This window comes from Lissotriton vulgaris, chromosome 2_2, assembly GCF_964263255.1.
Source record: "Lissotriton vulgaris chromosome 2_2, aLisVul1.2, whole genome shotgun sequence".
NCBI lineage: Eukaryota > Metazoa > Chordata > Amphibia > Caudata > Salamandridae > Lissotriton > Lissotriton vulgaris.
The window spans coordinates 261221067-261244840 of record NC_141688.1 but is presented as its reverse complement, the minus strand read 5'-3'; positions in this window follow the sequence as shown (position 1 = coordinate 261244840).

Here is a 23774-nt window from a genome sequence, read left to right as displayed (position 1 = left end):
TACCGAGTCATTCCGAATCGGTAAGGTTTACCGAATTTTTTGCTACATACCATTTTCCGATTCAGAAATACCAATTCGGTATGAGTCGGTATTTAAGAATCGGTAAATGGAAATTACCTACATCTGGCCCTTAATCTTTTCCAGCTTTCGTGAGTAAATTTTCTACTAATGTCATGAATTTTATCCCCCGACATAATAAAATATTTGATGAGGCGCCCATCCAACTTGTTAACGCGTGTCTACAAGTGTGAACATTTAAATCAATTAAGACTGTTTTAAACAAGTTCCTTCTTTCTACTTTTACTGATTCACAGACGCACAGTAGGCGGCTTAAAGTTTCTATATGGGACCCACATAAACAACATGTCTTTGTTTGCTGTTTATTTTTCCAGGTGGGGACCAAGTCCTTCGAGCATGATCGCCAAATCTAAATGTCATGAACCTCCTTTTTAATGATAGTCAGAAGTGGGCTGCTAGGTAGGTTTGTGGTTTTAAGTTTATATATGAATTTATTATGACCCATGCGTGGCGGCGTTTGGCCAATCTCCTTTTATCTTCTACAAAGGATAATGCCTTTGCCCTGTTGTTACAGACTTAATTTAATGAGGACCTTTCCAGCTTGCTATTCCATACTTCTTCGATCTCTAGTTTCTACAGGGCAATACGCAGATGGTCACCCCAAGTGTTTGGGTTTCTTTGATCATATTGTAGTTTTATTTCTATCCAGCACAGATTGTTCAATGATCCCACTTCTGCCGCTCTGAGTTTCCAGCAAAATTTTGCAAAGATTGCTTTCCTTTGGAACTCTTGGTTTTGGAGCCCAAATTCCAGACGTATTTGTGCTGGCGAGGAACCTTTAAAAAGGTTGAATACAGCTTTATAGACCTTGATTTGTAGTTTGTTTAAGATGTTGATTTCTTGCATCCCTTCATTAACGTGAGATTTCTTGGCCGTGCCATGTTTCCAATCCATAGGATAAGGTTGGGAGCAATTGTGCTGCCATGATTTTTAGGAGGTGCACATGTGAAGGGCATTCCAATTTCTTATAGAGCTGTTTATAGGCAAAGGTTAATGTATATGTATGTATGTATGTATGTATGTATGTATGTATAAATGGTTTTGTAGCGCGCACTGTTACTGGGGAGTATCCTGGCGCGAAGGGAAAAGCAAAGGCAGATGAGCAGGGATCCATTTAGAAACTGCTACTGAAAAGGTGGGTTTTTAAATTCTTTTTAAATTGGGCTACTGTTGGACTGGAGCGCAGATAAAAGGGGAGAGCATTCCAGGCGCGGGCAGCAACAACAGCAATGGACTGTCCCCCTAGTCTGGTTCGCTTGAATCGGGGAAGGGTCATTTTAAATAGAGAAGATGAACAGAGAGCTCTTGTAGGGGCATACAGTGTGAATCTTTTCTTTAAATAGGCTGGTCCTTGGTCATGGATCGCTCTGAACGCAAGTACCAGGGTTTTAAAGAGGATACGTTGCGGAACTGGAAGCCAGTGGAGGTCAGACATATGGGACCGGACACTCTTCCATCTGGGGACGTTACAGAGAAGACGAACAGCGGCATTCTGAATGACCAACAGACGTTTGGTCAGATAGGCTGGGATGCCGCTGAACAGGGAGTTCGCGTAGTCCAGTCTTGCTAGGATGAGTGCTCAGGCAACCGTCTCCCTCGCCTCTCTAGGGAGTAATGGAAAGAATTTCCTGAGCATTCTCAAGGTGGAAAAACACGTTCCGGTCAATTTTTTTATATGGTCCTCAAATTTTAGATCCTCTCCGAACCAAATCCCAAGATTTTTCGCAGGGCCACCCGTTTCCTTAGGGCATGGGATGTTCGGGGGCCACAGCGCGTTTTTGAAACTTGGGGGTAAAGATCCAAAAAAGAGGACCTCTGACTTGTCCTCATTACATTTTAGTTGGGCCAGCGTAAGCCATCGGAAAACTGAGGGTAGGCAGGGATGGACCTTAGCTGTGTCTAGATGGTCGTCCGGCCAGGTAAAGAGAAGCTGCGTGTCATCCCCATATCCTATAATCTTAGCCCCATACTGTTCCGCAAGATACACCAGAGGGGTAATATAAATGTTGAACAGCAGGGGGCTAAGAGTGGAACCCTGTGGGACCCCCGTGAGGAGTGGTTTTGGTTCCGAGGCATGAGGTGGCATCCAGACCTGTTGCGTCCTTCCCGAAAGAAATGAGGACACCCAGGCCAAGGCATTGCCGCCAATGCCGATGGCCGATAACCTGGCGATGAGGAGAGCATGGGGGGCGGTATCGAAGGCGGCAGAGAGATCCAATAGGATTAGGACTGCTCTGCCGCCCCCGTCCAGACACTCCCGAATCGACTTCGTCATCTCTACCAGGGCCGTTTGAGTGCTGTAAGCGGCCCTGAATCCCGATTGGGCTGGGTGCAGGGCATTGGATGACTCTACAAATTTATCTAGTTGTCGGAAGACTACTTTCTCGCAGATTTTGGTTAAGGCAGGGAGAAGAGAAATAGGCCGGTAGTTACCGGGAACCGAGGCATCCAGGCCTGGTTTCTTCAAAAGCGGCAAAAGCTTAGCCTGTTTCCACTCGGCAGGAACCACTGCCGAGGAAAGAGAGAGGTTTACGATCTGGGTAACCTCCCCACAGACAGTGCTAGCCACTCCCGACAGAACCCGAGCCGGACACGGATCGGTGGGAGACCCTGATTTAAGGCATTCCAGAAGAGGCAAAACATCACCCTCTGTTACCAGCTCAAAGTTAGTGAGCTGTAGGGTATCTGAGGGATCGGGCATACCGGGTATGTTAAATTCCGGATTCTCAGTCGATGATGTGGAAGTGAAACCATGCTGAATCTTGGCTATCTTGTCTGTAAAAAAATTTGACAGAACTTCACACCATTCCCCAGAGGATGGAAGGGTGGAGGATTCTGCAATAGGGGAAACAAAGCTTTTAACAATAGAGAAAATTTCTCTACTGTTGTTTTCCGCTTTAGCTATTCTTACTGCATAGTATAGTCCTTTGGCAGCTTTAATAGCGGCATAGTATTTCTTTTGGGCAGTGCGCAGGGCGACCTTTGCGTCTAAGCTATAGACATGCCTCCAGACTCGCTCCAGTTTTTTGCAGCCCAATTTTTGCTCCCTCAACTCAGGGGAGAACCAGGGTTGAGAGGGGCAGTGTCGAAGTCTGGGTACGGTAGCATGTTTGGTGGACGCATTTGTCGCCTGTCGTAGCCACCCATTGAAATCATCAACCGCCATATCCAACTCAGGTGAGAGGGACTGGTGATTTTTTAACAATTCTTGGCTAAACACGGCCAGGTTAATCTTCTGAGGGTGAATGATGGGGGGTGTCAAAGCTGAACTGCCCAGATTACCCACTTCCCATGAAAACCTGACCAGGTCATGATCAGACCAGGTGACTTTTTCCGGGTCTGATAATTAAAGGGGAAGTTAGAACACACTAGGTCTAGAAGGTGACCCCCTGAATGAGTTGGAGATGACACCCATTGCCTGAGCTGTGACAGATCCAAGACCTCTTCAAGTCTGCGCGATTCCAGAGCGCCAGCGTTATCGACGTGAATATTGAAGTCGCCGACCAAAAGGAATCTGGGAAAGTTCAGGGCCCGAGGCACAATACAGTCCTCCAACGCCTCAAGGAAGTGCATGGCTGGGCCTGGGGGCCTATAGACCAGGGATCCTCCTAGCGTAAAGTGTGGGCTAATGATAAGGGAAAAGAGAAGAACTTCGCCCTCCACCCCCACTGCTAGCTGTTCGGAGGAAAAGTGCCAATCATCTTTGAATATTACTGCTAGACCTCCTCCTCTACCAAGAGGTCGGTCCGCTCTGGCAATCTTAAAGCCTCTAGGAACGGCCAGTTCAATGGTCGGAGCACAGGAGTTATTAAGCCATGTCTCAGTGACGAATAGTATCTCGAGCTGACCCTCCGTTAGAACCTCGAAGATGTCAGCTGCATGTTTTACCATAGATCTAGCGTTAATTAGGCCAGCTCTGACAGTTTTCGTGTGATCCATGTCGGCGCCTAAGCGCGGGGGAAGCGTGAGCTGGGAAGAGAAGCCGCATTTCGGGCATGCCGTCCCGACAAGCTCAGGCCCTCTTCGTTGACAGCTGCTTTGCTTATCAGGAGGAGCTACATTCAGGAGATCAGAGCGGGAGTAAACAGTTCTATGTGGCCCATCTCGGTCATATGGAGGGGAGGCATTGTGGTTGGCCCGAGGCACGGACGGGCACAGACGGGCCCTCCTTCGGCGCACCTTCGGCACGCCCACTGCGCGCTCTGGGACATATCGCTATTTGTAGCCCAGGCCCCTCCCCGAGCTGGACCGCTAACTCGAGTCCAGCCGGGGTCCGGGTCCGCCCAAGATGGCGCCCGACCTAGCCCTCCACATCAATCGGCACAGGCAAGCCGCGGTGGAACGGGGCCCAGGGGGACCGGTAAGCAGCGCACACAGCGGTACACCAAGGTGATTTTAAAAATACAGACTACACAATTATTAAATCAATTGGAGTTTAAAAATAGAATTTTTAAAAAGGATCGACTGAAAGTTGCAGCGTGAGGCGAGTAGCAGAAGAGATCACTCGCAGTCTGCTTCGCCAATCCCAAGCGCGATCACAAGGTGCTGCCACCACCCTGGTCAAACGCACTGACATGCCACAGTTAATTCAATTTGTAGCCCAGGCCCCTCCCCGAGCTGGACCGCTAACTCGAGTCCAGCCGGGGTCTGGGTCCGCCCAAGATGGCGCCCGACCTAGCCCTCCACGTCAATCGGCACAGGCAAGCCGCGGTGGAACGGGGCCCAGGGGGACCGGTAAGCAGCGCACACAGCGGTACACCAAGGTGATTTAAAAAAAACAGACTACACAATTATTAAATCAATTAGAGTTTAAAAATAGAATTTTTAAAAAGGGTCGACTGAAAGTTGCAGCGTGAGGCGAGTAGCAGAAGAGATCACTCGCAGTCTGCTTCGCCAATCCCAAGCGCGATCACAAGGTACTGCCACCACCCTGGTCAAACGCACTGACATGCCACAGTCAATTCTATTTGTAGCCCAGGCCCCTCCACGAGCTGGACCGCTAACTCGAGTCCAGCCGAGGTCCGGGTCCGCCCAAGATGGCGCCCGACCTAGCCCTCCACGTCAATCGGCACAGGCAAGCCGCGGTGGAACGGGGCCCAGGGGGACCGGTAAGCAGCGCACACAGCGATACACCAAGGTGATTTTAAAAATACAGACTACACAATTATTAAATCAATTGGAGTTTAAAAATAGAATTTTTAAAAAGGGTCGACTGAAAGTTGCAGCGTGAGGCGAGTAGCAGAAGAGATCACTCGCAGTCTGCTTCGCCAATCCCAAGCGCGATCACAAGGTGCTTCCACCACCCTAGTCAAACGCACTGACACGCCACAGTCAATTCTATTTGTAGCCGAGGCCCCTCCCCGAGCTGGACCGCTAACTCGAGTCCAGCCGGGGTCCGGGTCCGCCCAAGATGGCGCCCGACCTAGCACTCCACGTCAATCGGCACAGGCAAGCCGCGGTGGAACGGGGCCCAGGGGGACCGGTAAGCAGCGCACACAGCGGTACACCAAGGTGATTTTAAAAATACAGACTACACAATTATTAAATCAATTGGAGTTTAAAAATAGAATTTTTAAAAAGGGTCGACTGAAAGTTGCAGCGTGAGGCGAGTAGCAGAAGAGATCACTCGCAGTCTGCTTCGCCAATCCCAAGCGCGATCACAAGGTGCTGCCACCACCCTAGTCAAACGCACTGACACGCCACAGTCAATTCTATTTGTAGCCGAGGCCCCTCCCCGAGCTTGACCGCTAACTCGAGTCCAGCCGGGGTCCGGGTCCGCCCAAGATGGCGCCCGACCTAGCACTCCACGTCAATCGGCACAGGCAAGCTGCGGTGGAACGGGGCCCAGGGGGACCGGTAAGCAGCGCACACAGCGGTACACCAAGGTGATTTTAAAAATACAGACTACACAATTTTTAAATCAATTGGAGTTTAAAAATAGAATTTTTAAAAAGGGTCAACTGAAAGTTGCAGCGTGAGGCGAGTAGCAGAAGAGATCACTCGCAGTCTGCTTCGCCAATCCCAAGCGCGATCACAAGGTGCTGCCACCACCCTGGTCAAAATTAATGATTGGGCTTTTGCTGTGATCTCCCTTTTCTGATCCGCCCAAGTCAAATTTATTGCCAATGTGATACCCAAGTATTTGTATGCGCTTATTTCCTCTATTTGTGAGTTCTTTGCGTACCATTTGTATTTTCCTGGCCTCTGGCCCGCCAGTCTTACCACCTTGGTTTTTGATTTATTTAGTTCCAGACCTTGTGAATCCAGGTAGCCTATTAGTTTTTTTACGGCCCTTTGCAGCCCTATCGGGGTTGGCTCACCACCACGATATCATCTGCGTATTGCAGAAATTGGATTGGTTCATTTGCCAATTTTAGGGGATGTCGGTTTACTTGTAGCAGGTAGTTATTTAAATCCGCCAAATATAAGTTGAATAAACATGGTGAGAGTACACAGCCTTGTTTTAGTCCGTTTGTTATGTTTATTTTTTACGATACTCTTCTTCCGTCTCCTAACTTTACAGTGGCCCATGTTTCTCTGTATAATGATGTTATTGCGTCTATCAGTGTCAGTGGGAGCCCCCATGCTTTCAGTTTCTTCCACAGGCGGTTGCGTGGCACTCTATCAAAAGCAGATTTCAAGTCGATGTAACAGGCCAATAGTACTCTCTTTTTCCTTTCTGCTTTTTCTGTCAAGATCGTCAATGCTGATAGGTTTGAGATGGTACCCATGCCTTGTCTAAAGCCCGTTTGAAAGTTTGGGATAATGTTATTTTCCCCTGTCCACTCTTGTAGATGTCGTAGAATACATGAGGCAAAGAGTTTAGCCTCTACATCGATAAGGGCAATCAGCCTGTTGTTCCCAGGTTCTGTTCTGCTGCCATTCTTGTAGATTGGGTGAAGAAGGTTACTGCTCCAAGACCATGGCATCTTGTTGTCACAAAACAAATGGTTAAAAAGGGGTGTGAGGTATTTAGCCCAACCTACATGGTCTCGTTTGAACAGGGCGTTTGGCAGTCCGTTTGATCCTACGGCTCCTTCAGCTTTCAATTTTTTATCAGGAATTTTGTGTATTTTACTGTTGTCAGTGATGTTGGATCGTTGGCTTCCCAGCTGGTTAGGTCTTTTACTTCCTCCCTTTTGGGAACGGTTGCCTCTGGTTCTGGTACATTTCTTTTTACTTTGTCTATACTTTCTTCTTCACGCATTTGTGGTCTTACTTTGGGGTTGCACAATTTATCAATGTATTGCAGCCACGTTGTTTCGCTTATTCCTATATTGTGTAGAGTTCCATTCCCTTTTGTTAATAATTCCCTGCTGTTCGGTAATTTACTTGCCCACAGACACCACTATCATCTCTTATGCCGATATCACCAAACTCACCCTTTCCCTGACGGACAAGACACCCATTGTGAGAAGTTGGCCTGATATGTAGTGTTTCCAATTCTGGAACCACTGGGTATCAGTCCAAACAAACCCCAAAGATGTCAGGTTGTAAGTCAACCTTGTAGACAAGCTATCCTAGTGGTAGCATGGACTAAGCAGCCTTAAAGGCTTAACTTAAGAGGTCGTGTTAAGCGAGCTGTTTTACCACATACAATCCTGTAATCAAATGAAAGGACACCACACAAGTATATATTATAAAAATATATGTATTTATTTCTAAATTACTCCCCAGTACTCTTTATGAGGAAAGGGGCACAAGCGTTAAATCAAAAGCACTGTTACACATATAAAGTTGCACGTTTATGGATGAGGGCGGGTGGCCACTCAGACCATATATTAAAAAAGTGGTATAAGTAACACTTATCGAACAATGGTTAGGCCTAGGGCCTAGAGATTCGCTGGGAGCAGTCAGGACAAGCAATGAAGAAGTCGGGAGTAGCCCACAGGAGACGGGTGCAGCACGGAAAGTGCGGCGCGCACCAATGCACTGTCAATGGTGCGTAAAAGTCAATTAAAGTGAATTAAAAGATACTTCCGCTGAACCTAGGAACGCAAAACTTTAGACACAGACCCTAGAGGTGTGTACCAGTGTATAGACACCGGCGTTGCAAAGTTACCTCACCCACAGGCCGTGGGTGCACAGGGTCGAAGTGGCGTCGGGTTCTGTCACGCAGGTTCTTGGTGCTTGAAGCTGTTGCAGCTGCAGGCGCTGTGAAGCAGAAGTGTCCGGTGCGATCCAAGGGTGGATCGAAGTAGAAAAGTACCTGAAAGCAGAGGGGACAGAGTCTGGGTCACTCAGCAGTGACCAGGGTGGAACCAGGACGGAACCAGGCAATGTCGGGCGCAATCAGGCGGTTGTCGATAGGCTTCTCTCCGCTGTCACGTGGGCTCTGGGGCATCTGTGACGTCCAGGAGCAGGTCACGATCTGTCCCACGTAGGCTCTCGCCGTCAGCACCGTCGGCTTCAATATTGCAGCAAACAGCACTTGGCAAAAGCAATCCACGCGGAACCGGGAGATTGCTTATCACTCAAACCAGGAGGGTCAGAGTGGGTGCTCCTTTTCACAGGAGCTGGTGCAGATCTGGAGCAACCAGAAAAGCAAGTCGGATTTCAAAGTTCATCGGCACAGGGGCCACAAGCCAGCTGGCAAGTGACCGGGCCAACGCGTCGAGCGCACACAAGCAGAAGGGCCCCACGCAGCACTCGTCGAGTGTGGAGGGGTGAGCTTTGGTGCAAGTGGAGCTCGGGGCTGGGGCTTCTCAAACCCCGGTGTACAGCTTCGAGGGTCACTCGTGGGCCGCACGGTCAGCGTCTCGTGGCCTTTTCAAGATGGCGTGCCCCACGCTTCCGGTCGCCTCCACGGGTCTCAGCTCTGCAGGGACTGTGGATCGGGCAGGTAGAAGGCAGGCAAGCTTGATCTCGTCGATCTCTGTCGCTCGAGTTCCGGCGGGAACTGCAACAAAGCAAGGGTCGAGGGCTGGATGGTGCCTGTTTGCACAGGGTGGTCACTCCTTGACCACAAGGGAGATTCTTCAGTCTTCTCACGTCGTGTAGAAAGTCGAAGGGTCCAGATTTCGTTTCTTATGTTTCTTCAGGATGATCTGAGTTGCATTGGCACTGCTCCCCCTCTTATTCCAATCTGAGGGGTGGATCTCCTGCTAGGTCCCTCCCCTATGGGTGGGACCAGGAAGGGGGGTGGTTACACCCCCTTTCCTTTGTCCAGGTCTCACTGGAGCTGGGGCTGGGCTGCCCCAGAACCGGTTTGACAGGATTATGCAAGGGGAAGCCTTGTGCTCCCCAGGCACTGTCTGGTTTCATTCAAACTTCCCTGCTACAATCCACTATCTCCTGTCTGGGGTGGTGTCACACCTCCCTGTGACAGGAAATCCTTTGTCCAGGCCTCCTCTGCTGAGTTTCGGTCAGCAGCAGGAGGTCAGACATGTGTCTGTGGCAGAAGCATCCATTTTGTGGATCTGAGGCTCTTTTAAAAATCAACCGCATTTTAGCAAAAGTAACATGTCGTCCCCTCTAGAGGGGTGGAATGCTACCCCCGTCGCCAGGACTGGCGAGGGGGTAGTATTCCAATTCGTATGACACCTTACACGACATGTTTTGATAAAGCCAAACCAAAGTTAACATATAACCGCGAGGATTATAATGCACTTAATAGTATATGGTTTGGCATTATCCCGGAACAGCTAAGGGAAGTGGTCCCGACCGCTGCAGACAGGCTCAGCTCATGCTAGAGCACCATCTCACATTAAACCACGCACTCTGCCTCCAGGATTGATGAGGCCTTCCATAGGAGTGGCTTACAGGCTATATATGTGTCCAGATATAGGTTTAGATATAGGTATACTATATCTAAGCAAGGGGTGATTACACCCACTTGCCCCAGCTGAGTGATCAGCCAGTTGTGTCAATTTAGATAGCCAGCCAGGGGTGGCAAAAGATATGCTGCAGCCCCTGGTAGGCCTTGGATGCACCTATGCCCTGGGCACCTATAGTGCTCTGTACAGGGGCTGATAAGGTGACCCAAGCCAATCTAGTTATGCACCTAGGGTACATGGAATCCATTTTACAGAGAGAGCAGATAGCCTGGGGCCCTGATTAGCAGGGAACCAGGCCAACTAAGTCGAAAACCAGCTAAACACAGGGCAAAAAATCTGGGGTAACCATAGTCAGGTAGCCACCTTCCTACATAACCCCCCCCAAACGAAAGGAGATAAGGCTATCCTTGGCCAGGTAAGCCTATATTGCCTGAGTGGCCATATAAGGAAGTACCTGCACTAGCATGGGTACCCCCTGTCTCATGGTCCACTAAGCAGTCCCTCACCCTAGGGGTATTAGAGGGTCTCCACCATAGGGAATCACTACCTTGGGTGTGTTTATGCAAAGTTAAAGGCTGGTTTAGATATGGAGTATTGAAGTGAGGCTCCACTAATTTTGGGCTCAACTTCCTCCAATTATCTTCCACCATGTGGGCCTTTCTTTCTTCAACTGAGTTGTACTGAGCTCTCAGGGTCAACCTCTGGCTACCTAAAGCTGGAGGCTGGGTCCCTCTGTTTGGCTTGCTGGAGGGACAGTTCAGGTTTGGGCCCTTTGGGTCCCAGGTTTGGCTGTGCCCAACAGAATCCATCTGTGGGAGGTCCCTAACTACTTTTAAGGGGGCTCCCTCAGGAGTTTTTAAAGTTTTCACCTTACTAGGGCTACTAGTTTTGGTGCCCCTAATCTGTTGATGGGGGTGCTTTATTTGACAGGGGGCCCTCTGGGTCTCACTGTCCTTCTTGTCCTCTGCAGCCCTGGGCTGACTAAGGCAAGGTAGAGAGGGGCAGGTTACCTGCTCCAGACTGGATCCCACCTGAGAAGGGTCCACTGCCATCAGAGGCTCTGTCAGGCCAGGCCTAACAACCTCTGGGGCAGTTCCTTCATCAGGGGTAAGATCAGTTCCCTGAGGAGGCTGATCCTGTCCTAATGTCTGGTGAGGGGAAGATTTATCTTCCTCCTCCATGCTCTCAGTTTGGGTGGAGTGATCCATCATTTCAGGCTTCACAACAACCGTATCTGTTTGAGTTTGGGCTGTGGCCATCACAGCCCCACCAACCTTTTCAGGAGGAGACTCAGTTTGGGTTTCTGCTGTTATCATAACAGCTTTGCTATTCTGGTTTGGAAGAGCTTCTGGTAAAGATGGGGCAGAGAGTTGCTCAGCCCTACCAACCTTTTCAGGAAGGACATCTTGAATTGGGGCTATAGCCAGTACAGCCCCACTAACCTTTCCATTGGAATTTACCATTCTAGAATGGATTTTCTGTTCAACCTCAGCCCAGGCTGAGATTTCCAAATCATTACCCAGTAGACAGTCTACAGGCAAGTTTGGTGACACTGCCACTCTCTTTGGGCCAATGACACCTCCCCAGCTGAGACTTACTACTGCCATGGGATGATTTGTTTGGATACCATCAATGTTTGTTACCTGGTATGTGGCACCTGGTAAAAGTTGCTTAGAGGGGACTATACAGTCAGCCACCATGGTGATGCTAGCCCCTGTGTCTCTAAAAGCCTCCACTTTCAAACCATTGATGATGGGTTCTTGTCTATATTTGCTCAAGGTATTTGGGCAAACAGAGAAGTTGGCAAACCCCATGCCAGTCTCATAAACAAGATCATTTGGGGATGGGGACCTGGATAGGCCAGGGTCCCCTTGGGCTCCAAAAGTAAACCCACCCAGATTCCTGGGTGTGCTCCCACTTCCTGGGGGGTTACTGCTGACAGTAACAGGAGGTGTTGGAGCTGGCTTTGGAGGTATGTTTTCTTTATTGCCATTCTTGGGACAACAGCTGTCTGTTTTGTAATGCCCAACCTGTTTACAGGAATGACAATAAGGCTTTTTCTCAGTTGATGAAGTGTCTTGGGACCCACCCCCATTCTTGGAGTTTTGGGGCCCTGGGGAAGTCTTTTCTTTACTTTTATCCCCACCCTTATCTTGAGGCTTGGTAGACTCCTTCTTCTGGTTACTGTCCTGATTCTTAGGCCTAATCCTGGTTCTGACCCACTTATCTGCCCTCTTTCCCAATTCTTGGGGAGAGGTCAAATCTGAGTCCACCAGGTGCTGGTGTAAGAGCTGGTTCTGACAATTACTAAGGATCTGCTCCCTCATAATCAAATTATACAATCCTGTGAAGTCATGTACTTTGCTGCCATTTAGCCAACCCTCCAGAGCCTTAGTTGCACAATCAACAAAATCAGTCCAGTCCTGAGTCTGTGTCTTCTGGGTATCTCTGAACTTTAACCTGTACTGTTCAGTGGTTAAGCCAAACCCATCTATCAGAACACTCTTCAGGACTTTGTAATTGCTGGCATCCTCATGTCTGACAGTGAGGAGCCTATCCCTCCCTTTCTCTGAAAAGGAGTACCATAAGATTGCTGCCCACTGTTCCTCAGGAACCTGCTGTACCATGCAGGCTCTCTCCAGAGCAGTCATCCATTTGTGGATGTCATCCCCTTCCTTGTAGGGGGGCACAATCTTTGTCAGGTTTCTACTATCATAGGACCTGGGTTTCTCTTTAGGAACTTTGCTGCCACCAGTGGCATCTAAGCCACTTAATTTCTGTTCCCTAGCCAAGGTAAGTTTAGCTTGAGCCAAGGTAAGTTTAGCTTGAGCCAGAGCTACCTCCTCCCTCTCTATCTGGAGTTGGACAGCCCTCATTCTGGCCCTATGCTCTTTTCTCTGGGAGGAAGTCATCCCTCTTTGAGATTCTCTTGAGGCACTAGAAAGATGAGAGTCCCCTGACAGAGATCTCACCCTCCTGTTGCCTGGGAGAATTTGGTTATGAGATCTGGAGTGGTGCTGGCCCTCTCCATTCTCATGTAGGTCCAAGTTGGCCTGGTTAAGCCTGGCAACCTGTACCTGGTTTCCCCCCTGATCCTGATCTTCAGGCTCTTCTAAATCAGAGTCTTCTTCTTCCTCCTCCTCCTCTACTACTTCGTCTGGAAGATTCTCATTCTCAGGGGAGTTTATCCCTTCACCTGATTCTAAGGGAGCCTGGCTCACCTTATCTAGGTCATCCTTTTCTAGGAGAGCTACTAGGGAAGGAATGGTAGGGCCTCTGCCCTTTTTTAGCCCCCTGGCTGTGCACAAGGCACTCAGGTCTTTGTGGCTAAGGTTGTCATATCTGGATGTTGTCCCTATAGGATCAACTATTACAGGAGCAGAGCCTGAGGCTCTACCTGTATCAGACATGACTGCTAGTGAGGTGCAAGTGATGCACTTACCTACACTAAGTGGTTTCCTACTGTACCTTGCTAGTGAGTTGTAGTCAGGGTGTGCTAATCCCTTTAATCTACAACTACTAAGTTCAGTAGAACTTAATATGCTAAGCTTTTGATTTATATGTACCTAGAGGTACTTGATGTGATCTTTCAATTTGATAAAGATTGCAATGGTAAAACAAACAGCAAGCTCAAATCCGCACCGCTGCACACCAATGTGAGAAGTTGGCCTGATATGTAGTGTTTCCAATTCTGGAACCACTGGGTATCAGTCCAAACAAACCCCAAAGATGTCAGGTTGTAAGTCAACCTTGTAGACAAGCTATCCTAGTGGTAGCATGGACTAAGCAGCCTTAAAGGCTTAACTTAAGAGGTCGTGTTAAGCGAGCTGTTTTACCACATACAATCCTGTAATCAAATGAAAGGACACCACACAAGTATATATTATAAAAATATATGTATTTATTTCTAAATTACTCCCCAGTACTCTTTATGAGGAAAGGGGCACAAGCGTTAAATCAAAAGCACTGTTACACATATAAAGTTGCACGTTTATGGATGAGGGCGGGTGGCCACTCAGACCATATATTAAAAAAGTGGTATAAGTAACACTTATCGAACAATGGTTAGGCCTAGGGCCTAGAGATTCGCTGGGAGCAGTCAGGACAAGCAATGAAGAAGTCGGGAGTAGCCCACAGGAGACGGGTGCAGCACGGAAAGTGCGGCGCGCACCAATGCACTGTCAATGGTGCGTAAAAGTCAATTAAAGTGAATTAAAAGATACTTCCGCTGAACCTAGGAACGCAAAACTTTAGACACAGACCCTAGAGGTGTGTACCAGTGTATAGACACCGGCGTTGCAAAGTTACCTCACCCACAGGCTGTGGGTGCACAGGGTCGAAGTGGCGTCGGGTTCTGTCACGCAGGTTCTTGGTGCTTGAAGCTGTTGCAGCTGCAGGCGCTGTGAAGCAGAAGTGTCCGGTGCGATCCAAGGGTGGATCGAAGTAGAAAAGTACCTGAAAGCAGAGGGGACAGAGTCTGGGTCACTCAGCAGTGACCAGGGTGGAACCAGGACGGAACCAGGCAATGTCGGGCGCAATCAGGCGGTTGTCGATAGGCTTCTCTCCGCTGTCACGTGGGCTCTGGGGCATCTGCGACGTCCAGGAGCAGGTCACGATCTGTCCCACGTAGGCTCTCGCCGTCAGCACCGTCGCCTTCAAGATTGCAGCAAACAGCACTTGGCAAAAGCAATCCACGCGGAACCGGGAGATTGCTTATCACTCAAACCAGGAGGGTCAGAGTGGGTGCTCCTTTTCACAGGAGCTGGTGCAGATCTGGAGCAACCAGAAAAGCAAGTCGGATTTCAAAGTTCGTCGGCACAGGGGCCACAAGCCAGCTGGCAAGTGACCGGGCCAACGCGTCGAGCGCACACAAGCAGAAGGGCCCCACGCAGCACTCGTCGAGTGTGGAGGGGTGAGCTTTGGTGCAAGTGGAGCTCGGGACTGGGGCTTCTCAAACCCCGGTGTACAGCTTCGAGGGTCACTCGTGGGCCGCACGGTCAGCGTCTCGTGGCCTTTTCAAGATGGCGTGCCCCACGCTTCCGGTCGCCTCCACGGGTCTCAGCTCTGCAGGGACTGTGGATCGGGCAGGTAGAAGGCAGGCAAGCTTGATCTCGTCGATCTCTGTCGCTCGAGTTCCGGCGGGAACTGCAACAAAGCAAGGGTCGAGGGCTGGATGGTGCCTGTTTGCACAGGGGGGTCACTCCTTGACCACAAGGGAGATTCTTCAGTCTTCTCACGTCGTGTAGAAAGTCGAAGGGTCCAGATTTCGTTTCTTATGTTTCTTCAGGATGATCTGAGTTGCATTGGCACTGCTCCCCCTCTTATTCCAATCTGAGGGGTGGATCTCCTGCTAGGTCCCTCCCCTATGGGTGGGACCAGGAAGGGGGGTGGTTACACCCCCTTTCCTTTGTCCAGGTCTCACTGGAGCTGGGGCTGGGCTGCCCCAGAACCGGTTTGACAGGATTATGCAAGGGGAAGCCTTGTGCTCCCCAGGCACTGTCTGGTTTCATTCAAACCTCCCTGCTACAATCCACTATATCCTGTCTGGGGTGGTGTCACACCTCCCTGTGACAGGAAATCCTTTGTCCAGGCCTCCTCTGCTGAGTTTCGGTCAGCAGCAGGAGGTCAGACATGTGTCTGTGGCAGAAGCATCCATTTTGTGGATCTGAGGCTCTTTTAAAAATCAACCGCATTTTAGCAAAAGTAACATGTCGTCCCCTCTAGAGGGGTGGAATGCTACCCCCGTCGCCAGGACTGGCGAGGGGGTAGTATTCCAATTCGTATGACACCTTACACGACATGTTTTGATAAAGCCAAACCAAAGTTAACATATAACCGCGAGGATTATAATGCACTTAATAGTATATGGTTTGGCATTATCCCGGAACAGCTAAGGGAAGTGGTCCCGACCGCTGCAGACAGGCTCAGCTCATGCTAGAGCACCATCTCACATTAAACCACGCACTCTGCCTCCAGGATTGATGAGGCCTTCCATAGGAGTGGCTTACAGGCTATATATGTGTCCAGATATAGGTTTAGATATAGGTATACTATATCTAAGCAAGGGGTGATTACACCCACTTGCCCCAGCTGAGTGATCAGCCAGTTGTGTCAATTTAGATAGCCAGCCAGGGGTGGCAAAAGATATGCTGCAGCCCCTGGTAGGCCTTGGATGCACCTATGCCCTGGGCACCTATAGTGCTCTGTACAGGGGCTGATAAGGTGACCCAAGCCAATCTAGTTATGCACCTAGGGTACATGGAATCCATTTTACAGAGAGAGCAGATAGCCTGGGGCCCTGATTAGCAGGGAACCAGGCCAACTAAGTCGAAAACCAGCTAAACACAGGGCAAAAAATCTGGGGTAACCATAGTCAGGTAGCCACCTTCCTACACCCATCGCCAGAACCAACATCACCCATTGCATGACCATAGTAGCAGACTGGGTGTGAACTATGGGGCATATTAGCAAGAACCTTGTTATAATTATCGCCTTTTTAGCGGCAGGAAACTGCCTCTAAAAGGGCGATATTGGGCTTGCTAATAGGCATTATAGAATTCCATTAGAAGCCCAGGTTAGATGTGCCGGACATGTAACCTGGGCTTCTATTGCAATTCTATAACGAATATTAGCAAGCCCGTTATCGCCGTTTTAGCCACAGTTTCCTGCCGCTAAAATAGCGATAATTATAACGAAGTACTTGCTAATATGCCCCTATTTGCCTGAAACTTAACACTGACAAGACGGAAATACTTATCTTCACCAAAAAGACCTTACCCATGGGACTCTACCTAGTGGCCATCTAAGCTAGGACCGACTCCCACACCCACTGACTAGGCAAGAAATCTTTGGATCATCCTAGACATCAAGCTTAACATGACATCACAAGTCAAAGCATTGTGTACTCCCGCTCTAACATCCTATTAATATTGAACATTTAACACCAAACTGGTGTTAAATGTTTACATCAGTGTAATGGGGGGACAGCAATGACACGGAGAGCCCACTAGACGACCTGTAAATAAAATCTAAACCAGTGTACTTCAACACTACAGGTCTCGTTCACACAAAGTCAAAGTGTTGTGAAGCAAGCTGGTTTCCTCTCACAGGCTGCAAATACGTCTTCAGTGTCACTGAAAGTTTCACCCCTCTGGAAATTACTGTATGTATCATGGATGGTACATACAGCTCTGTAATCAAACACATGAGAAAACCTAGCAGCTAAGCACAAAGAAGGATTTCCTACTGTTGCAATTACATCATCTTAGAGTAGTAGCTCCTTCTGGGATAGCAGCCACGAATGGCAAACATAGGTTACAATTCCATACTCAAACATTTTCAACTACTCTTCCAAAAAATGGTCATGCCTCAACAAGATGAAATGCTCCATGCACTTCTACTGGAATTAGCAATGTTTAATAGCTTTCAAGAAGTAATGGAAGATTCAAACAAGGCACCTCTTTTTGTCTTAAATGTTTTGGTTACATGCACTCTGTTACACAGCTAATGCGTGGCTGCAATGAGTCAGACCTAAACATATAGCTTTGGATGCATACATATCACTGATTGTCATTCAACAGAGCAAAGTGACCCACTTTTTCCAAGGTCCCTTGCATACATGTGAAGCACAGAACACCATATGCAATCCTGCAGTCTAGATCAGCTGTCTGTAAGGGAAACATTCAAGCAGAAAGACGTTCCTTGCTGCATAGCAATGATGCGGTTTGTAATGTCCAATCAGATGCAAAGAAATGTTCACTTCCATGCCCATGAAATCAATTGTCATGGCCAATCATCAAGCATGCCTCTTTTACTAACACACAGCACTGACCAAAGAGTTTATCCGGAAAGCATTCTCCGATCTAAGACTTTATGAAAGTAACTGCAAGTCCTGCCTAGCCTCGAACCCTAAACCTTGAGGGATTCCGGCTGAAGTTAGTACAATATTCTATCAAACCAATGAAAATTGATAAAGTAAATCCGAAAATCAGGAACTTTTCATTAATCAGTAGCCAGGCAGATTTGGTATACCACTGTGCAGTATTTCACTCTGTGTAATAGGCACAACCTCAAAATACAGATGCCAACCTCAGCTTCGTTTAATGCTTATCATCCAAGCTAAACAGCTTCTGATGACCCTCAGTGAGACAAAGTATCAAATGTTGACTCAGGAGCAAATTCTCTCAGATTTCTACAACACAACTCATGGTACAACATCACTCATGCTGCTCAGACACAAACTAAGAACCTATCTCTATTATAGTGGTTAATATGCCATCATCACTGCTAACTTGATTACACAACAAATGTCCATCTGGTTGTAATTCTTCCACCTGCTACCAATGCTACCTGAAGAATGTTCCAGGCTTTTTTTACTCCATCAAAGTTTTGAAAAGTCCCTGAATTTTGTAATTTGTGAAGCCTGTGATGTTTTCCATTTTATTTTCCCTTGTTCACAAAAGACTTTCAGCGTGTCAAATATGTTTCAATGTGTTGTAGGATGATTTTCACTTTTATCAAACATATTCTAGCTGAAAATACAGACTGTTCATACAAATGTTGTCTCTATTAATTTACCTTTGAAGAAACACATTGTTAATATTGAAAGAGTTGATGTCAATATAAATAACTATACATTCATGTGTAAAAACAAAATCACTTCTCTATTGACAAATTTGCCCATTGTGAACTCCACATCACCCTGACTCAGAAATGCATGGTTAGGTAGGCCCTGAGACCCAATTAACTGACTGACAGATCACAGGTGTGGTAGCACGTAGCCAGTGTGAACAGGAAATCCCTGTTCGTTCCCACAGATAGTCACAGCAACACCACAATTGTCCAGGATTGTGTGCGTTCTCAAAACACCATTTCGTCAGATGCCACATGAAGTTAGGATGACTTAGCCAATCAAGAGACAGCACACACAGTACACGCAGTGCTCACACGCTCTTCATGCCTGAAATCTGAACACATTGCCCACTGGCAGCATTGTGTCCATGCAAGGTCGAGGCCCACCTTGATTCCTCATCCAATACCCTAATGTATGGCTTGAAGACAGAGGTACGCATTCCTTACCAAAAAAGGAATTCTAAAAACATTATATGACGTTCAAAGTACTATATAAAAGTCTGTGTTAGACCGATTGTAAATTGAGAGGGGCCTCAAACCATATTTATTTATTTTATTTATTTATTTAGCACATTTATTGAGCGCTCTGTTACCCGGAGGTGTCCTGGCGCTGGTATAATAGGGCAGACGTGAGAGCGTAGGTTTACTGAGTGAAAAGCCAAGTCTTGAGTCCTCTTCTAAAGGCCATCAAGTTCTGAGTCTGTCTAAGCATGAGTGGAAGTTTGTTCCAGGCCTCTGCCGCTCTAAGGGAGAAGCTCCTACTGCCCCATCGAGCTCTTTTGATTCTGGGGACCGTAACCAGGGCCAATTCTCCTGACCTCAGGGTTCGTGCAGGTTTATGCCAGTGAAAGAGCAGTTTCATGTGTCTGGGGCCCTTGTCATGAAGGGCTTTGAAAACCATACACAAGGCTTTAAATGCAATTCTCTTGCGAATTGGCAGCCAGTGTAGAGCCACCAGGTCTTGAGATACTGACGCAAATTTGGGAGTGTCGGTGATCAGGCGGGCGGCTGCATTTTGCAACATTTGGAGTTTGTTGAGTACACTCTGCTGGGCATTTAACATCAGGCTGTTGCAGTAGTCTAGGCGGGAAAGCCCTAAACCAGTAACAATCGTTTTCCTGTGTTTCTTCTCCAGGTAGGGGAGGATTTTTTCTGATGATTTTGAGGGTGTAGTGGAGGGAGGAGGAGAGTGCGTTAGTCTGGGGTTTGAAGGACAGAGAGCTGTCTACAAGAATGCCCAGATTTTTCACTTTATCGACCGGCACGGTGAGTGGTCCCATTTCATCTGGCCACCACCTCGGGGACCAAAAGTTCTCTCTAGCTCCAAAGAGCAGGACCTCTTTCTTCGAGGAGTTCAATTTAAGACAGCTTTGTGCCATCCAGCATCCCACTTCGTGCATACAGTTTTTGAATCTGTCAGCGGTGTTGTCCGTGTCACCGGGTAGTAGGGACACAACAATCTGTGTGTCGTCGGCATAGGCCGTGAGTTGGAAACCGAACGATCTAATCACCGGGGCGAGGGTAGACACATAAACATTAAAAAGGGTAGGGCTAAGCGAAGATCCCTGGGGGACTCCACAGGGTAGTACAAAGGACTGTGATTCGTGGTCACCTAGCGCCACCGACTGAGTTCTGTCGGACAGGAAGGCCTGAAGGATTTTTAATGCTTTTCCCTGGATTCCGCAGGCCCTCAACCGGTCCACCAGTAAGTTATGGTGGACCGTATCGAAGGCCGCCGAAAGGTCCAGCAGGATCAGGGCCGCTCTGCCTCCTGTATCCATCACTTGCCTTATGTCTTCCATTGATTTGATCAGAGCGGATTCCGTGCTGTGTTCAGCACGGAAGCCGTGTTGGGAAGAGTCAAGGTGATCACCTGTATTTAGAAAGGTGCTTAGTTGTGCATTCAGGCTACCTTCCAATATTTTGGCAGGAAGGGGGAGTTGGGCGATTGGGCGATAGTAATTCATTTCCGTGATGTCTAGGTTGTTTTTTTTTAGCAGGGGCAGGATGGAGGCTCGTTTCCATCTGGAGGGATATTCCCCTTTCTCTAGCATCTGATTGAGAAGGGGAGTGAGTCCCCTGGCGATGGCGTCTGGTGCTGGTTTCGCTATTGCCGTGGGACAAGGATCGTGTGGGGAGCCAGATTTGATTTTTTGTATGTGACTCATCACCTCCTTATCCGTGATAGGTTCGAACTGTTGAAGACTAACCGTGGGTCTGGGGGAATCTGGTTCTTCAGTCGAAGTGGAAATCTTCACCTGGCTGTCTAGGGAAAAGAAGATGTTCTCAACCTTTTCCCTAAAAAAGGTGGCCAGGCTTTCGCATAGTGCGAAGCTGGAGGGAATTTCTATGGTTTTTGGGTTTGCTAGGGAGGAGACCGCCTGGAAGAGTTCTTTGGGGGTATTGCTGGCGTCTTCAATCTGTTTAGAGAGAAAGGCCTTTTTTGCATGTAGGATTCTTTCTTTATAGCGTCTTTGCTCGGAATTGAGAATTTGTTTGTCCAGCTCGTTCATTCGCCAGATCTTTTCGAGCTTTTTGCATCGTATTTTGTGTTCCCTGATTTGTTCAGTAAACCACGGGGCGGCTGGTTTCGTCCGGGTGGAGTGGGTGGTTTTGGGGGGAGCCAAGCGTAAGCATGCTTGGTCTAGCCAGGCCGTATATGCGCTGGCTGCTTCCTCCACATTGTTGGGAAAAGAGGTCAGGGAATTAGTGAATAAATTATCTAGATCGTCCCCTTTGATGTTCTTCCATTTTCTGACTTGTCTCGGGATGTTTCTGGTGCTGGTTGGTTTTTCAAGGGTGGTGAGGGGAATATCAAAATAGATTGCAGAGTGGTCAGACCAGGAGACTGGTAGAACCGAGGTAACTTTTAGACTGGGGAGATTCGAGAAAATCCCGTCTAGGGTGTGACCTGCTCTGTGTGTGGGGTCAGATACCAGCTGCATCATATCAATCCCCTGTAGTAGGTCTATTAGGTCTCGAGTGTCTGTGTCTGTATTACATTCCAAATGGAAGTTGAAATCACCAAGTAGTGTGAACCTTTGGGTACTTGCAGCCACTTCTAATATTTTACTTAAGGCTGTTAAAAACCGCGTTTTCTCTCCTGGGGGCCTGTAAATAAGGCAGCCTATGAGGGACAGATGGTTTGAGAGGGTAAAGTTAAAAAGCAGCGATTCATCGAGGCCGGCGGGACCAGGTTGAAAGGAGCCTCGAATGTTTTTATGGTGAATGATGGCAAGGCCACCCCCTCCCCTCTTGTCCCTGTCTTGGGTGTGACAGACAAAGTCCTGGGGAGTAGCTTTCACTATGTCTGGGCCAGATGCTGCATCCGTCCATGATTCGGTAATGAATGCTATTTGTATGTCCTCATCCTGTATTAGCTCTGCTATTTCCGAGCTGTGTTTAACTAGCGACCTCGTGTTAAGAAGGAGGCACTTCACCAGGGGGATATTTTTCCTAATAAGAACTGTATTTTGGTTTCCTTGGGCTGAGATAGGAAGCCAGAGGGGTTTGGGCAGCTGTTGGGAGCAGTTAGAGCAGAGGGAGGATGTGAATGGGGCTTTGGTCCCAGGTTCCCATACTATGCAGCCCTTGCTAGGGGACTTCGTGTTTAAGGCCCTGAGTGTTTCTCCACTGTACGCCTGTTTGGGTATAGGGCATAGAGTGGGAGAAGCAGGGGGGCTGGCCCTGGGCGCGGGTCCGGCGCGGACGGGCGCAGACGGGCTCGCCGCCGGCGCGCCCGCTGCGCTTCCTAGTGAGAGGGGCCATTTAAAGAGGAAAGGGCGGGAGGGGCGGAGCACTGCACTGCTCGGCCGTGGATCACTGAAATAATATCGACTGACAAAATATTGACTTGCCAAAATATCGTGGACAAAATATCGACAGTCAAAATATCGAGTTTGTATCTACAAACAGGTAAGTACAAAAATATCGAGTACAAAATATCGTTAACAAAAATATAGATGTAAAAAATATCGACTTTATTAAAAACAGTGTTAAATTAAATTAATATTAAATTTTAATTACTAAAATATACTTAAAACGACTTAAATTAAATTATAATAATTAAATAATAAATGAAAATAATAAAAATATTTTTTTTAAATCTTATTTGTTGACCCTGAACCCTAAAAATACCCCTTTACCCAAAAACCCAAAACTGACCCTGAACCCTAAAAATACCCCTTTACCCAAAAACCCAAAACTGACCCTGAACCCTAAAAATACCCCTTTACCCAAAAACTGAAAACTGACCCTGAACCCTAAAAATGCCCCTTTACCCAAAAACTGAAAACTGACCCTGAACCCTAAAAATACCCCTTTACCCAAAAACTGAAAACTGACCCTGAACCCTAAAAATACCCCTTTACCCATGAACTGAAAACTGACCCTGAACCCTAAAAATACCCCTTTACCCATGAACTGAAAACTGACCCTGAACCCTAAAAATACCCCTTTACCCATGAACTGAAAACTGACCCTGAACCCTAAAAATACCCCTTTACCCATGAACTGAAAACTGACCCTGAACCCTAAAAATACCCCTTTACCCATGAACTGAAAACTGACCCTGAACCCTAAAAATACCCCTTTACCCATGAACTGAAAACTGACCCTGAACCCTAAAAATGCTCCTTTACCCAAAATGTATCAATATTATTTAATTACCAATTAATTATTAATTAACAATAACAATAAAGTAAATATATTAGAACATTAGGTGTAATTATTTTAATAATTAATATTATTTTTTCAAAATTAATTACTTAAAAATAACACAAAATTATATATATAAAAAATGTACTCTAATTAATGTAATTAACTAATTACAATTAATTAATTAACAATTATTTACTAATACAAAATATATTCAAAATTATATTAATTAATTAACTAATTAATATTAATTAATTATCAATTAATTATTAATTAAAAATATTAACAAACATATATTAATTAATTAATTATTATTAAATTACTTCCCACCCTATTCCCCTATAAACCCACAACCCGCTACAGAATTACATTACGCAATTATTATCAAAACAAAATTCATGTAATAAAATATTTTATAACATTAATACACACTATTCACACATATTATTACATAAAAATACACTATAAAATATTATATATTATTAAAAAATCGATATTTTTGCTATCTATATTTTATACAGTCGATATTACTTCACTTACCTGAAAAACGATATTTTTGTAGTCGATATTATGTCCAGTCGATATTTTGTCCAGTCTATATTTAAAACTCGATATTATGTCCAGTCGATATTT